This window comes from Sinocyclocheilus rhinocerous, unplaced genomic scaffold, assembly GCF_001515625.1.
Source record: "Sinocyclocheilus rhinocerous isolate Xijiao unplaced genomic scaffold, SAMN03320098_v1.1 scaffold2822, whole genome shotgun sequence".
Taxonomy (NCBI): domain Eukaryota; kingdom Metazoa; phylum Chordata; class Actinopteri; order Cypriniformes; family Cyprinidae; genus Sinocyclocheilus; species Sinocyclocheilus rhinocerous.
In genome coordinates, this window is record NW_015645680.1 from 82796 (window position 1) to 89097 (window position 6302).

The following is a 6302-nucleotide window of genomic DNA, read 5'->3' on the forward strand; positions in this document are numbered from 1 at the left end:
TAATAAACTGTGTTTAAAACTTGTGTTACATAATACATAATCTGTTTTCTAAGTATTGGTGTCGGTATTGCTGTCAGTTAAATTAGATATTGGTTGACCTCTAAAAATAGCTATGAGAAGCACATCCACAATATAAAAGATCTTATGTATATTCATCACATGAGCCTGATGTAGTTTAGTGAGATCAGTTGCAAACATATCCATACCATACAACTGAAAAATCATTGTCTTAAAAAGTATTTACAGCATTATAACATTTTATAATCAGTTTTATACATTGTTAATAAAATAGATTAAAAAAGCATTCTTTTTTTTTTAACAAATGCAATTTTGATTTTTAAGTGTATTTTTGTACACATTTTGGTGTGCAGATCAAGATTTGACCAACTCCAAAGATGATTTTTGGAGCAATTTATAAAATCCCATTTTTGTTTATGTATGGAAATAGCTATGTCCTGACACACATTTAAGTCCTTTGCTTACTTGCAGAAATAAGGATAATAAACCATTTTCTCATTACATGAGGTTTAAGGTTAAGAATAAACTTCTGACAGGTAAGCGTACCCTCAAGCAAATCATTAATGCAGGACATGTAATGACATGCAGAACATTTATCACTCTACAGCACAGCACAAACCCAGAGGAATCACATTTCTAAATTACCCCATTAGGACTTACTAAGGTCTGTGCTTGCAGGAATGCTGTGAGGAGGTGTAGATGTTTTTAACTTTCAAAAAGATTTCAAACATGTCATTCCTTCTATTAGACTGTACCAATCTGTACCAACATTATTCCTTTACAAAAACAAAACAAAACAAAAAAAGTGGAGAATTTCTGAATGAAGAATGCGTGTGATATTTCCACAAATTCTGGTCAAAACATTTTTTTTTAATTGACCTATGATGTGTTTCTAGGCTGATTACTATATTTTGAGACACAGCAACTGTAGGAAGCAAAGGAAGTAAAGGTGTTTTGCAAGATGACCTTCAGTGTTTTGACTGACTTTGGATGAAAATACATTTTACTTGAAATAATTATTTGTGCTAAAAATGCATAAAGCCAAGGGCAAATAAAGTTTTTTTGGATAATCCACTGTTAACTCTTGTGTCATGATGGTAAAGTCCATAATTTGTTCATGTCTAATCCAGTCTGCAGAGGCTTCAAAGGGATTTAGATTCCTGAAGATCAGATCTAATGCACAAAATAGACATTCATGCTGTACCAAGATACCCTGACTTTGATCAGCCACGCGGCTCATTTATTGGGTCTAGCTGCAGATATACACACTGCTGTGATGCTTTTATTTCTGTTTGAAGGCACAGTCTAACTCCAGGCTGAAGGACCCAACATCTTCTCAAATGATCTGCACAAAATGTCAGCACATTTGTTTTCAATTGCAAAAAGATCTAATTTAGAAAATGACTCATTGTATTTGTGGACTTAGAATGTGGAATTATGTGTTAGTGTTTATCCTGAGCTTTACTGCCACCTGTAGGTGTTTCACCATTATGCCAACCTAACTAATCTATCTATCTATCTATCTATCTGTCTATCTGTCTATCTGTCTCTGTCTGTCTGTCTGTATTATTATAATTTTTAATAGTTTGTGTACAAATGCCTGCAAACTTTTTAAATGTCAAACATTTTGCTACATATGGAATATTATTTATAAGAGCAATAAACTATACGGTACAGTGTGCTAGGTTTAAAACAGACTAGCATAGAGCCAGTGTAACTAGTGTAATTTGTGAACTAGTGTAATTTATCTAAAAATATCTAAAATGTCTTATTGTCAAAAATTTTACAGCATGTAAAATATGTTTTAATATATTTATAAGAGCAATAAACTAGAACAAGGAAAAAACGAATTAGCGATTTTGTAATTTAAATGTGTGTAAAAATGTCTAAACTTTCTTGATGTCAAAAATTTTACTGCATGTAAAATATGTTTTATTATATTTATCAGAGCAATAAACTAGATTAGGGAAAATGGTACAGTGTGGTTGGTTTAAAACAGACTAGCATAGAACTAACATGGTGGATTTACAAACATCTGTCAAACATTGTAGTGTGCTTATGTTCTGGAAAGGCAACAGCTATGTCTTGGAAAGCTGTACCTTCATGGACCATTTATTGGAACAAATAGCATCCAGGTGGATTAATATTTTTATTTTGTATTTAATAATTTATTATTTCGCAATTAACTTTAAAATGTCGGAATATTGTTTTTGTATCATAAAACTATTCTTACAAAGGTTTTTTTCTGTTTCTGTTTCTTCACATAGACCTACAACAACCCACATCTGTTATATACTAAATTTTCCCTTTTAGCATGTCATATTTCAGCATTTGTGTAATTTGGCAGAAGGTTAGCGTACAGAAATTTCTGTGCAGAGTTTGTATTGCACTTTTATTGTGGGGTTCCAGGGTGTTCCATTACCTCCTGAAATTCATTCATTTGGCCCCGGCTTGCCCTCCTGCCTTTTGGTTCTGTCTCCCACGGTATAGCTGACACCTCACCATGTTTACATGCCTGGCATCGCCTAGCAACCTGCCGCCAGGGACGCCACACACACAGTCACAGGACGTGGTGTCAGGTGTGCCGAGGTTCTCTAAGGTGTTAAACAAAAAGCTTTACCTGTCGACATCCTTAAACATTCCTGCTGATGTAGGAGAAGAAAGCATTCATGTTTGTCACATAGAGCAGATAAAAATACCAAAAATAGCAATTAGCATGGTACTGCAATGGTATTGCGGTGGTACTATATGAATTACAGCCAGCAGGTGACAGCAGAACAAAAAAAAAGTTAATATTAAAGTTATATCAAAGTTTACATTACTGCTACATAATACATTTGATGCAGTTATTTGAATGAAATATTCAGGCAAAAACATGAGCTGTTTACTCATGTTAGCATTTCAGCTAACTTTTGTATTGAGCCTTTGTAGATATTAAAACGAGGATAGAAAGCAGGAGAATATTTCTAAGCAGTTAATCTTTATTTTCATTACAATAGGACATCATATATCATCTGCACGAAAAAAATAAATCAGCAGAAAGCAGATTTAAGAAAAGAACTCTGGTAAAAATAGTCAGCATTGATTTTATTCTCTACACCGTAAGAAAACCATTATCACTAATACTACAGGTTGTGTTGTATATGTTTTGACATTATCAACAACACTGACCTAAACATGAGTGTATTAGATTGCAATACCTTGACATATATCATGGTACTGAATGATTATCATATTCATGTGCCATGACATTAAAATGGTATAGTAAGGCATTTCAAAGAATATCATTGCATTGTCTTCATGGTAGTGAAAAAAAAAGTATTTTTCATGTCATACTGCATTTTTATGGCAACCTTTTTGTAAAGGAAATTCAAATATAGTTTGTGGTTATGTAGCAGAGACTCTTTTGGCATTTGAATATAAGTTGTATGTAACATGGTAGCATTGAGGTACCTTTGAACTTTTGATAGTGAAGGTATATTGTGTACATTGAGGTTCATTCTTTATATTTGTGTAGTATCTAAACACTGTTCTCTAAAATGAATAATGTCAATTTAGCACCATGACTATAGTGTCATAACAGGTTAAACAACAGTTAAAGGCTTGCAGCAGCATTCTTTAAAAAGCACCAACGTTGGCATCACCATCTATGTTAGAATTACTTGAGAAACTTATCCATCTCAGACTGAATAATTTTCAGTGTGACTTTATATATATATATATATATATATATATATATATATATGCGCAAAATTCAGCATCCAAAACACTTCAGGACTCTATTCTCTATACACAATCTATGATATTATGATAGTATCTGACATTATTCCATGTTCTGTGCACCTGTGCTTGTATCCAGTGATGCAGCAGAGTTGAGTTTCCCCCAGTCTTCCCCACTGTGTGGACTCTCACAGCCCTGAAGCCATGAGCCGCAGGGCTACATACCTGAGCCCTCTCCCTGTGGCTCACCGTCAGGCCTCTGAGAGGTGGGCAAAGAGAAAAGGAAGAAGTTCAGAGAAGCCCCACAATGGATGGATTGTGTTACATTCCACTTCACATGTTAGTAATTGAGACATGTGAGCAAGCACTGGAAATACAGTACTGTCTTTCTTCCAGGGAACATTGTCCATTCGGATGGAATTGTAGTGATTACATATAGCAAATAATATCAGTCACAGTAAATAGTCAAGGGCATATTAGAATATTACAGTAAAAGATCACACACCATGCACACAGCAATAATATTCTTATTAAGCATTTCATCTTGTTTCCCAAAATATCTAAACATCCTTATAGTTTGATAAATTTAGATTTTAAAACTTCTTTTAAAAGAACATCTTGATTTAAGTATATTTACCAATTGGGTATAAAAAATAAACATAATTCACTGTGTCTTGCATGGTGGATTGGGAGTCTCACCATGTGCACCCCCACTTGTGATCCACCATTAAAGAACATATTTGAGTTGTCCTGCTCCTGAAAAAAATAAATAAATAGATCAGCAGTTTCATGAGGTGCTTTTCAGTTCCATATTCAACAAAAATGATCTTACATTATATATCAGAGGGTCCAAGCTCTCAAGACTGTTTCACTAAACCACCTTTATTATACTTTTAAAAGGCTTATATACAAAGTGATGTTAAATACTCTCCAAGATAGCTGCTGTGGGCTTTTGCACATTTGTACTCAACTCACGTAATCTGAGTTGGCCTCAAGTAGTTCTTCTGCCTCACTGTCTTCAGAGCTACAGCCTCCTTGTTGACATCTTTCTGCCTGCCTCTCTCGCCCAGACCTCAGAAAGTCCACTGCAGAAGACTTCCGGAGAAGTGCTAAAGTAAGTAAGTAAGTAATCAGTTTCTCATAGGGAACCTTCTTCAATCTATATTGGGGCGGGGCTATAGACATATGGAGTTTAGTTGCATTCTGAAAAATCTTTTTCACTGATTATTCTACTGATAATTAAAAAGCTAACTGTGTATGTCTTCTTTTCCTCAGTACTATCAATCATACTTAATTTAATAACATTGTTAATAACAATTATTGAAAGCAACAGATTAAATGGTATGCTTAATAGATTAATATTCAATCTAATATAAATAATGCATATAAAATAATATACATTCATATATTTTATCAGTAATTTACATGGATAGATATACTTAATATATGTATAAAATTACAATATCGTATAAAATATTATACATGTAAAACTACCATTATTAATGAAACAAAAAAACTAAACTAAACTGTCAATTAATTATCAATGAATGAATGAATGAATGAAAAAGGAAAAGTCAGCAGCACAAGCTTCTCATACCTGCTTCACAGATGTAGGTCGCAAACGCCAGGACGAGCAGCGTTAGTATCATCTGTCTGTGTGGCCCCATGTCTGATCTCAGCTCTGAGCTCAGAGTCCTGCTGATTTGTAGCTCACCTGAGAATCAAGCCCCTCCCACAGCAGCATCAACAGCAGCAGCATTCGTCTCAGAGGGGTGTGGCCTTCAGCATCTGCCCCAACAGATTGAACTGGACCAAAACAGGAATGTGCATTTACATAAACCAAAGCACAGTTGAGCCAACACTGGGCACACTGTGCATCTTAAGATGTTATCGGAAACTACGAAATGTAAACACTGGTCTCAGGCCAAGTCAGCAAGAGACAGACAGCAGGTTGTATCTAAAGATGTGTCACTGAAGGTTATGCTGCTTACAATCTTTAAGTGCACTTGTTAGTTGATACATAAATAATATACAAATATTCCATCATATTTACTTAAATATTACATACAGGCTTAAATTGGTTTCTGTCTAGGCTTGTTTATACTGGTTATATGATTGATTTAACACTTTATATGGTAGCCTATACAGCTAGATGTCAAATTAGGAAGTTGTCGTGAGGGCTATATTTCAGCAAAGGTCAAATAATCTTTTTTTTTTTTTAATAGCTGCTGGACAAACATGAGAATACAACCACAGAGTGATACACTAAGCCAGTCTTTTGAGCTATGAGGTATGTCATTATATGTGTTTTAGATGTTATGTTTTTATACATTTATTCATTTATTATTTCCACTGGCTAGTGTGATATTTTTGTATGCTATCTTTCATATTTTTTGCTTTATGGATTGTTTTCTTTTTCATATCAGTTTTATTGCCTATATTTTGATTAAATCATGTAACAAGCAGTTTAATGGTCCATTTTGACAGCTTACTCTATATAGTGTGACAATATGCATGGCTATTTTGAAAAAAAAAAAAAATACACTTTATCCTTTTTCCTGGGC